Genomic DNA, 12,082 nt, shown 5'->3' with positions numbered 1-12,082 from the left:
TTCATATAATTATAAACAAATATCCACCATTTTATTAACTCGCATTTTTAATTATAAAAATGGCCTCTAAACGGTGGTTTTTATTAACTCGCATAGCTTTGAGGCCTGTTTTGTAGGCCCGTGGTGTCTTGCTCTCTCTCCCAGTTTTATTTCAAATCAAATTCGATATATCATTTCATTTTTTCACAGTCGCTAACATAGTTTTAGACTCGGTTGAAAAAAAACTGGAAGAAAATCCAATGATTTTCCGTTTGTTGCCGTTTATGGAACGAAATGAATTCTCAAACGCCTGTAACTTCAAGGCCATTGAGTCTCTCTCACGCCTTTATCTCCAATCTAACTCACCATATGATTTCATTTTTATCGATGGTTTTAGACTCGGTGTCAGCAATAAAATTATTGTCAGCAACAAATAAATAAATTGTGTTCATTACACCATTTCTGGATCTGATGACTTGCCAGTAACCATTTTGTAAAAATGAATGTGCAGCATCTAACTCAATATGTCGAAATGTCACACACATCCATGCCCGTGGGATTCCCACGGGTGACCCCGCTAGTATATATATATTATGTGTATTAAGAAACGCCAGTTGTGTTCAAAATTAGCAGGCTGATTTGATGTAGTGGTGTGTGTGTGTCTGTGTGTGTCCGCATTCTATCGTCCGATGAGGTTTTATCAAATAAGAAAACAAACTACAATGGATCAAACATTAAAATCCTGAATACGGGAGATACCATCTAGTTATTACGTACGCCTTCGATGGTCCGACCCCAAATAGATCATCATAATACCACATAGCACTGAGGTCGTGGATGAGGATGTCGAGTGGAGTTCATTCATGTAAACAGGCAAAACAGTGGTAATATATGATAATTTATGCAAAGAGCGTGTCAAGTATACGCATGACGTCAGCAAGCACTTGTATGGTAGTTGCTGCAGATGCATATGGTTGCTGCTGATGCATATGGTAGACACGAGGACTAAATGTACTCTAATGTGGTGGTGGCTAAAGTCGAGGGCTGGTCTTTACGAGACATGGTTTACCCCCATGTCAGACTTGGGAAATGGCTGGATGGTGGATGACAAGATAAGACAAGACAAGCCTGTGGATGACAAGACAAGACAAGCCAAGCCTGTGGATGACAAGGCAAGACAAGCCTGTGGGTGACAAAGCAGGGTACTGGGAGCCTTCGAAGGGAAGACGACCCGTAAATGTTCCTTGTCCAGGTCATGACCTCGCTCAGGGGGCTCGTCCCAGTGGAGATTCTTTAAGAGTATCTGCACAAGCAAATCAACGACCATATGCATCTGCATCTTCCAATCTACCATATACATCTGCATCTTCCAATCTATCATATGCATCTGCATCTTCCAATCTACCATATGCAATATGCATGTGCATCTTCCAATGTACCATAGGCACAATCAACTACAATATGCATCTGCATCTTCCCACCTACCATATGCACAAGCAACTACCATATGCATCTGCATCTGCATCTTCCAACCTACCATATGCACAAGCAACTACCATATGCATCTGCATCTTCCAATCTATCATATGCATCTGCATCTTCCAATCTACCATATGCATCTGCATCTTCCAATCTACCATATGCACAAGCAACTACCACATGCATCTGCATCTTCCAAACTACCATATGCATCAGCAACTACCATATGCATCTGCATCTTCCAATCTACCATATGCACAAGCAACTACCATATGCATCTGCATCTTCCAATTTACCATATGCATCTGCATCTTCCAATCTATCATATGCATCTGCATCCGCATCTTCCAATCTACCATATGCACAAGCAACTACCATATGCATCTGCATCTTCCAATTTACCATATGCATCTGCATCTTCCAATCAACCATATGCATCTGCATCTTCCAATCTATCATATGCATCTGCATCTTCCAATCTGCCATATGCACAAGCAACTACCATATGCATCTGCATCTTCCAAACTACCATATGCACAAGCAACTACCATATGCATCTGCATCTTCCAATCTACCACATGCATCAGCAACTAACATATGCATCTGTAGCTTCCAATCTACCATATGCATCTGCATCTTCCAATCTACCATATGCACAATCAACTAACATATGCATCTGCATCTTCAACCTACCATATGCATCTGCATCTTCCAATCTACCATATGCATCTGCATCTTCCAATCTACCATATGCATCTGCATCTTCCAAACTACCATATGCATTAGCAACTACCATATGCAATGCATCTGCATCTTCCAAACTACCATATGCAATGCATCTGCATTCTGCATCTTCCAAACTACCATATGCATCTGCATCTTCCAATCTACCATATGCATCTGCATCTTCCAATCTACCATATGCATCTGCATCTTCCCATCTACCATATGCACAAGCAACTACCATATACATCTGCATCTTCAAAACTACCATATGCATCAGCAACTACCATATGCATCTGCATCTTCCAATCTACCATATGCACAAGCTACTACCATATGCATCTGCATCTTCCAAACTACCATATGCATCAGCAACTACCATATGCATCTGCATCTTCCAATCTACCATATGCACAAGCTACTACCATATGCATCTTCATCTTCCAAACTACCATATGCACCAGCAACTACCAGATGCATCTGCATCTTCCAAACTACCATATGCATCTGCATCTTCCAACGTACCATATGCACAAGCAACTACCATGTGCATCTGCATCTTCCAATCCACCATATGCACAAGCAACTACCATATGCATCTGCATCTTCCAATCCACCAAATGCACAAGCAACTACCATCTGCATCTTCCAATCTACCATATGCACGATCAACTATCATATGCATCTGCATCTTCCAATCTACTATATGTACAAGTAACTACCTTCGCAGCTTCCAATCAGGATTCTTGTAATTGAAAGCTCCATTAAGAACCGATCATAAAAAAAACAAAAAACAAAAAAACACAAGAAAGATCAATCGGAGATTGCAGACCCACGCCAGGACGTGTGGGATTTTGGCCTTTGGGTCCTCAAGGTATTATGGGTCTTTTGGGGCTCTAGGTCTTTGGATGGGGTCTTTAAGGATCTTCAAGGTCTTTTGGTTTTTTAAGGGTCTTTTGATTCCTCATGGTCTTTTGCGGCTCTGCATCCTCTGGGTCTTTTGGGTCTTCAGGTGGTGACTTTGGGGTATTTTGGGTCTTTAAAGGTCTTTGGGGGTCCTCTAGGTCTTTTGATCCTCGGGGTATTTAATGGTCTTCAGGGCATTTTGGGGTCTTCAGGATCTTCTGAGTCTTTAGGGTCTTTTGCGTCCTCTGGTTTTTGGGGTCTTGAGGGGTTTTAGGGTTCTAAAGGGTCATAGAGATTGAAAGGGCCTTAGGGTTTAAAATGCTCTAAAGTGTTTTATGTGGCTTAAAAGGTCTTAAGGGTCCTAAGGGCTTTAAGGGTGTTTGTGTGTCTTCTTGGTCCTTAGGGTGTTCGTGGTCTTAATGGGTCTCAAGGTTGTAAAGATTCGAAAGGGTTGTAGAGGTCAGGTCGTAAAGCGTCTTTGGGTTCTAAAGGGTCTAATGTAATGAATGCACAACCTCACGTTTGGTGCAGACAAACAAACAAACAAGAAGACGTCATGCGGAGCACGATACTTGCAAAATCCGCCCCCATCCCCCCAAAAAAAATTCCATTGATACAGCAAATTGTCCATTTCATCAAGATTAAAATTGACAATCTTGATCAAAGCTCGGGTCAACAGGAAGAAAAGTGACGATTTTACAGATGATTTTGGAAGGTTGACCTTGAGTTGAACTTTGACCTTTTGACCTCAAAAATAGTTAGTTTCCCTATTTAGTGACTCAATGTGAAAATGCTGTTCAATTTTCAAGTCAATCGGATGAAAATTGAGGATTTAAAAAACTTGGCCTATGTTGACCTTTTGGCCGATGTTGACCTCAAGTATACTTAGTGGTTGAATTCAGTGACCAGATATGCAAGTCCTCTTCAAATTTCAAGTCAATCGGATGAAAATTGAGGATTTTAGAAATTTGGCAAAGTTGGTGACCTTTGGCCTATGTTGACCTTTTGACCTTTTGAACCCAAAAACATTAGGCTTCTCAATTGGAACGGCCTATACAACTTGAAGTTTCGTGACGATCGGTTTAGAATTGTGACCTGTAGGCCGGTGACAAACAGACAAACAAACAGACAGACAGACAAACACCAATATACTTGAAAAATCTTCGATTTCGCAAGTAACAAGAGGTTGCGCAGAGTGCGACACTTGCAAAATTCACCCCATCCCCCCCAAAAAGTTGCCATGGATACATCAAATTGTCTGTTTCATTAAGATTTAAATTGACGATCTCAATCAAAGCTCGGTTCAATCGGATGAAAATTGATAATTTTTTAGATGAAAATTGAGGATTTTAGAACATTGAACTTTTTTTTTTTTTTGTATACAAGATCGAGGCTCGTGAAAGAGCGAACATTAATCACACAGAAAGACAAACAGACACATAAAACAAATAACATCGGGAGCGGTAGACAAGATGGGGAGAGAGGGGGAAGGACACAAACACAACATTTGAGAGCAGGGACCGAGAGACATGGAGACATCGAGAGATCTGTGGGAGGGAGAGGGCTTTGGGGGGAGGCATGTGAAAGGGGGGGGGGGGGGTGGGAGAGGTATAAACATATGGACACTGCCAGGATTTCCAGGAAAGAAGTTGGAATTTCAAACAAGGTGGATCTGGGGTGAATTAGTGGGGGTAGAAAAGATCAAGGTTTTGGATGGGGGAAGATAAGAGATGGTGGTGAACAGCTGTTTTAAAGACCTGGAGGGAGGAGAGGGATTGAAGGGAGTGTGGGAGTTTGTTCCAGAGGCGGGAGAAAAGAGGAATGAAAGAGTGAAGGTGAGCAGAGAGCCGAGATTTCGGCAGTTTAACCATCAGAGGGTTGCTGGCAGATCTTGTGCGACCTGTAGGAATATTTGGGAGACAGAGCACAGAGAGAGCTGGGGGAGCAAGGCCGGAGAGGAGTCGGTAGAAGACAGAAAGACCACCTACCTGCCTGCGGTGAGTGAGTGAAAGGCCCTCAGAGATAGCTTCATCGCGGGAGATTCCAATGATTTTGAAAGCTTTGGATTCAACAGCGTGAAGCCGAGCCAGGTGTGAGGCAGGAGCACCAGCCCATAGGGGAGAACAGTATTCCATTGAGCTGCGGATGAAAGCCTTGTATGTGGTGAGGAGCTCAGGTGTGCCGAGGAAGGACTTCGCACGACGGAGGATGCCCAGTCGGCGACTGGCTTTGGAGGCCAGCTTGGAAATGTGGTTTTCCCAAGAAAGATCATGGCAGAAAGTGAGACCCAAAAGCTTGAGCGACAGAACTTCTTGGAGAGGATTGTTGAGAAAGTAGATGGGAGGGTTGACCAGTCGATCTTTTCGGAGAGACATAGTAAGAGAGTGAGATTTGTCAGGATTGAAAGACATGTTCCACTTGTTTGACCAGTCTGTGATTTTGTCCAGGTCTTCAGAGAGTGAGGAGGCTGCAGACTGCCGATCTGAGGGAAGAGGAATGGAGCGGCAGAGAGTGGAGTCATCAGCAAAGAGATAGAGAGGATTTTCCAGAGAGTCGGAGAGATCATTGATAAAGACCAGAAAAAGCACAGGGCCCAGCACACTTCCTTGGGGAACTCCAGCCTGAACAGGAAGGGGAGATGAGAGAAATCCATTCAGGGCCACACGTTGACTACGACCAGAGAGGAAGTCCGCAAGCCATGCATGGAGATTTCCATGGATACCATAGGAGGAGAGTTTGGTGAGCAGAGCTGGGTGCCAGACCGTATCAAAGGCCCGTGATATGTCAAGGGAGACAGCTCTGATTTCCTGTTTGGCATTGAGGACCTCCATCCATTGTTGAGACAGCAGAAGCAGCATGTCCAGAGTAGAGTGACCTGGTCTGAAACCAAATTGATGATCAGAGATCAAGCCATTGGAGAAGAGGAAAGATTTCATATCCGAAGCAATGATGGATTCCATGACTTTGCTGATAATTGGGAGCAGGCTGATTGGTCTGTAGTTGCAAGGATCTGTTTTTGCACCTTTTTTGTGAAAAGCGGTAATGTTAGCTGATTTCCAGGATGCTGGCAGATGACCTTGAGCAAAAGATAGGGTGAAAAGAACAGAGAGAGGGTGAGATAGAGCGGCAGAGCAGGATTTTAGGACCCGTGGGCTGATGCCGTCTGGTCCAGTTGCAGAATCAGAGTCGAGGTTTGACAAAAACTCCTCCACCTTGTCAGGAGAGAAGGACACAGAGTCCAGGAGCAGTTGGGTTCGACTGGGAAAGGTGGGAACAGAGAGAGATGGGTTTGGGACTAAGGATTTTGAGGCGAACACAGAGTTGAGGCATTCGGCTTTGTCACGTGCGATGTCAACTGTGTGGCCATTTGAGGTAAGGGAGGGGATGGAGGGGGAACAAACACCAGAAACGGATTTGACCAGACGCCACCAGGATTTGGAGGAAGGAGACAGGTTTGAGAGTTCATTCTTGAGTGAGGAGAGATAGTGCTTCCTGGCACTCCTGAGGGTAGACACACACTTGTTCCGAGCTTGGTGGAAGGAACTGAGATTGCCTTCAGTTGGATTAGCCTTCCAAGAGGCAAAGGCAAGTTGTTTCAGGGCAACTGCCTCACCACAAGATTCAGTGTACCATGGACGGGAGGAAGGGTAAGACAACTGAAGGCGAGATGGGATAAATCTGTGCATGAGAGAGATCAGTTTGCTTTGGAAGAATTCCCAGGAAGAATTGATGTCAGAGGCAGTGGAGATGGGAGACCAATCCAGACGATTGATGGCTGCTTGAAGACCGTCCCAGTCGGCCTGAGTGAAATGCCAGACTCGTCGACGCTGAGGAGGCTCTCTGAGAATGGCCAGAGAGATGTCCACTTTGACAAGCACATGATCAGAAGAACCGATTGGAGCAGAAGAAGAGCAGCAGACATTAGCAGGGAAGTTTGTCATAACCAAGTCTAGGAGAGAAGATACTCCATTGGCTGAGATCCGGGTCGGGAAATTGACAGATTGTGTCAATCCCAGTGAGTCACAGAAGTCCTTTGCTGAGGTGCCATGACTGGTGAGAGAGGAACCCACACCCAACCAGGTGGCATGATGACAGTTGAAGTCACCACATATGAGGAAGAGAGAGTTGGGATGAGTGGATAGAAGTTGGTCCATGTTGTCAGACAGTGAAATGTAGATGGAGTCATCACTGTTTGGGGGATGGTACAGAACACATATGAACAAAAGGTGGGAGCGGAGAGGAAGCCGTAACCAGAGGTACTCCTGCGGGTGAGGAGGAAAGAGGGCAGTGCAAGGAGAGTGAGGAAGAGAGTTTTTGACAAAGATAGCCACCCAACCACCAGGCCGAGGCTCAGGTCTATCATACCGGAGGAGGGAGTAACCAGGAAGAGATATTAAGGAATCAGAGACATCTTGAAGGAGGAAAGTCTCTGTTAAGCAGATCAAGTCTGGATTGTCAGAAGCAACCTGTATGGAGAGATCAGTCAGGTTTGAGCGAAGGCCCCGGATGTTTGAGGTCCATACCGTCAATGAAGAGAGAGGGGGAGCATCGGGTACAGGACAGGGGAGGGGAGGAGTAGGGTAAGATGAAGGATGAGAGGGGGAGGTAGGGAGAGCAGTTGATAGTGTGTCAGATGTTGCAGAAGAGTTCCAAGAAAGGGAAGGAAGAGGAGGATGAAAGGTTTGATGGTGAAGGGATGAGGCACAGTGAGGGGTTGTTTGAGGGGGGGCAGAGGAAAGTAGAAGGTTTGGGGGGGTGGAGGTATGAGATAGAAGGGAGACGAAGTGGGGAGGAGGCAGCTTGGAGGAGGAGGGGGGAGGAGGGAGAATTGGAGAGGAATGGTATGGGGGGAGAATTGAATGGGAGGGATTGGGGGGGAGTTTTGAAGGGGAGGAGTGAGGGGGGAGTTTAGGAGGGGAGGGGCAAGGGGGGAGTTTTGGAGGGAAGGGGCAAGGGGGAAGTTTAGAAGTGGAGGGGCAAGGGGGGAGTTTAGGAGTGTAGGGGCAAGGGGGGGGATATGGAGGGGAGGGGGAAAGGGGGAGTTTAGGAGGGGAAGGGCAAGGGGGGAGATCAGGAGTGTAGGGGCAAGGGGGGGGATTTGGAGGGGAGGGGCAAGGGGGGAGTTTAGGAGGGGAAGGGCAAGGGGGGAGTTCAGGAGTGGAGGGGCAAGGGGGGAGTTTAAGAGTGGAGGGGCAAGGGGGGAGTTTAGGAGTGTAGGTGCAAGGGGGGGGATTTGGATGGGAGGGGCAAGAGGGGAGTTTAGAAAGTGGATGATTAATGAAAGACGAACATTGATAACAAATTGGGTTTGTTGTGATTTTCAAGTTAGCAATCCGATTCAGAACGATGGAGGAGGGATGGAATGAATGTGAATTTAGACCATGTAGTGAGGGAGACGTATAAGATATTGAATTTCTTTTTTTTGAAGTGGAATGAGTTGGAGAGGAAATTGCGAAAAGCCTTTTAAATAGGAAGAAAAACAGCGTGTTGTAATATACCACTGAATAAAACACAGAAGGGGAAAGGTTAAACATATTTAAATAATATTTAAACAGAAACGTGAACAATCTTATATGCACAAAAATACCAACGGGGGGAGAGCCGAGAGGGACCACCACGAGTCACGTGAACAGGGCAAACGGTGGATGGCAAGGAGATAATGGGGGCGGGGCGAACAGCACACCTGGACAGAAAATACAGGATGAGACAACAGTACACGTGGAGAAAAGAAAATAAATGTTTTTGTTTTTTTGTTTTTTTGGGGGGGTGGGGGGGGGGTGGGGATTTAGAACGTTAGACAGAGTATTATGTTCGGGGTAGAAGGGAAAAAACCAAGAGCCAAGCAAAACACGCTTAAGTTAACAAAACACCGACGGGGGGTACAACTACAAGGCCACACACGAGGAGCAGAACACGATTAATTAATTACGAGTTACAGGAAATTCAAACCAAAACTAACTATAATCAAACAATATCGCATGGACGATAAAATAACGAGTTGAAATTTGACAATCTATCTGGGGAAATGGGGGAGAAACACGTGGTCGAAGAACGAACGAACGAATAAGAATGAATAAACGAATGAGCACAGAGAAGGTAATGTCTTTTTTTGTTGTTTTTTTGAGTTGAGATTTACATAAGGAAGTAGGCTTTGGGGTGGGAAGACTGGGAAAACAGAGAACGAAAGTTATTGGATCACAAACGACAGGTGCTGAGAGAAAAACAAAGCCTCAAGGTTGTACAGTGTACACTGTACAAGGCCTCAAGACGACACGAATTAACACGATTTTCAATACAGGTATGAAAGATTTGCACCGAAAATCTTTGTCGGGACAATATACGTACATACACCATAAAATAAATACAGTTTTAACGAAAATACAAAATGGGAACAATTACTTAACTTCGATTTCGATGGAGAGCGTGTGGAGCTGCGAAAAAACCAGGAGGTGAACTTGAGTTCACCTTTGATCTTTTGACCTTAAAATAGTTGATTTCCCAATTCCGTGACGTACAATGCAATTGCTCTTTAATACTCAGGTTAATCGGAGGAAAATCAATGATTTTTTTCAGATGAAAATTGATGATTCCAGAGGTTTGACCTTGAGTTGACTTTTGACCTCAAAAATAGTTGGTTTCCCAATTTAGTGACTCAATGTGCAAATGCTGTTCAACTTTCAAGTCAATTGGATGAAAAATGTCAATTTTAGAAATTTGACCTCAAGATGACATTAAAATCAAGAGCCTTCCTTCTTATGACGAACTCTACCGTTTGGTGAAGTTTTGTGACGATCAGTTTGAAAATGTGACCTGTAGGCGATAGACAGACGGAATAACGCAAAATACCAACAAATATACTTGAAAAATAGAACCGCAGGTCCTGAAGCTAATCTGGATCAGGAGCAACAGTCACTCAAACCCCTTCATTCCCTGATACTTTTAATGCCGTGAACAAACTTTGGTACATCACGGCGATGAAGATTGTGATCAAGTTTCATCAAAATCGTGTGCAGTTTTTTTAGAAATGAGCAAATACCTGTTTTGGAGGGTCAAACCCCTGCAACCCGCCCCCCCCCCCCCCACCCCCGTAAACTACTGACGTGTGTGTTGGTTTGGCGCATGTGTTAGTTTGGTGAATGTGTTGGTTTGGCGAATGTGTTGGTTTGGCGAATGTGTTGGTTTGGCGCATGTGTTAGTTTGGTGAATGCATTGGTTTGGCGAATGTGTTGGTTTGGCGCATGTGTTAATTTGGCGCATGTGTTAGTTTGGCTAATGTGTTGGTTTGGCGCATGTGTTAGTTTGGTGAATGTGTTGGTTTGGCGCATGTGTTAGTTTGGCGAATGTGTTGGTTTGGCGCATGTGTTAATTTGGCGCATGTGTTAGTTTGGCGAATGTGTTGGTTTGGCGCATGAGTTCGTTTGGTGCATGTGTTAGTTTGGCGCATGTATTGGTTTGGCACATGTGTTAGTTTGGCGAATGTGTTGGTTTGGCGCATGTGTTAGTTTGGCGAATGTGTTGGTTTGGCGCATGTGTTAATTTGGCGCATGTGTTAGTTTGGCGAATGTGTTGGTTTGGTGCATGTGTTGGTTTGGCGAATGTGTTGGTTTGGCGCATGTGTTAATTTGGCGCATGTGTTAATTTGGCGCATGTGTTAGTTTGGCGAATGTGTTGGTTTGGCGCACGAGTTCGTTTGGTGCATGTTAGTTTGGCGCATGTATTGGTTTGGCACATGTGTTAGTTTGGGGAATGTGTTAGTTTGGCGGATGTGTTGGTTTGGTGAATGTGTTGGTTTGGCGCATGTGTTAGTTTGGCGAATGTGTTGATTTGGTGAATGTGATGGTTTGGCACATGTGTTGGTTTGGGGAATGTGATGGTTTGGCGCATGTGTTAGTTTGGCGAATGTGTTGGTTTGGCGAATGTGTTAGTTTGGCGCATGTGTTAGTTTGGCGCATGTGTTAGTTTGGCGCATGTGTTAATTTGGCGCATGTGTTGGTTTGGCGCATGTGTTAGTTTGGCGAATGTGTTGGTTTGGTGCATGAGTTCGTTTGGTGCATGTTAGTTTGGCGCATGTATTGGTTTGGCACATGTGTTAGTTTGGGGAATGTGTTAGTTTGGCGGATGTGTTGGTTTGGTGAATGTGTTGGTTTGGCACATGTGTTAGTTTGGCGAATGTGTTAATTTGGCGAATGTGTTGATTTGGCGAATGTGATGGTTTGGCACATGTGTTGGTTTGGGGAATGTGATGGTTTGGCGCATGTGTTAGTTTGGCGAATGTGTTAGTTTGGCGAATGTGTTGGTTTGGCGCATGTGTTAGTTTGGCGAATGTGTTAGTTTGGCGAATGTGTTGGTTTGGCGCATGTGTTAGTTTGGCGAATGTGTTAGTTTGGCGAATGTGTTGGTTTGGCGCATGTGTTAATTTGGCGCATGTGTTAATTTGGCGCATGTGTTGGTTTGGCGCATGTGTTGGTTTGGCGAATGTGTTAGTTTGGCGAATGTGTTGGTTTGGTGAATGTGTTGGTTTGGTGAATGTGTTGGTTTGGTGAATGTGTTGGTTTGGTGAATGTGTTGGTTTGGCGCATGTGTTAGTTTGGCGCATGTGTTGGTTTGGCGCATGTGTTGGTTTGGCGCATGTGTTGGTTTGGCGCATGTGTTGGTTTGAGGCATGTGTTAGTTTGGGGCATGTGTTAGTTTGGGGCATGTGTTAGTTTGGGGCATGTGTTAGTTTGGGGCATGTGTTAGTTTGGGGCATGTGTTCGTTTGGGGCATGTGTTCGTTTGGGGCATGTGTTCGTTTGGGGCATGTGTTCGTTTGGGGCATGTGTTCGTTTGGGGCATGTGATAGTTTGGGGCATGTGATAGTTTGGGGCATGTGTTAGTTTGGGGCATGTGTTAGTTTGGGGCATGTGTTAGTTTGGGGCATGTGTTAGTTTGGGGCATGTGATAGTTTGGGGCATGTGTTAGTTTGGGGCATGTGTTCGTTTGGGGCATGTGTTCGT

Source organism: Myxine glutinosa, chromosome 2, assembly GCF_964187855.1.
Source record: "Myxine glutinosa chromosome 2, kmMyxGlut1.1, whole genome shotgun sequence".
Taxonomy (NCBI): Eukaryota; Metazoa; Chordata; class Myxini; order Myxiniformes; family Myxinidae; genus Myxine; species Myxine glutinosa.
The sequence above is the reverse complement of the archived record's forward strand: the minus strand, read 5'-3'. Positions refer to the sequence as shown.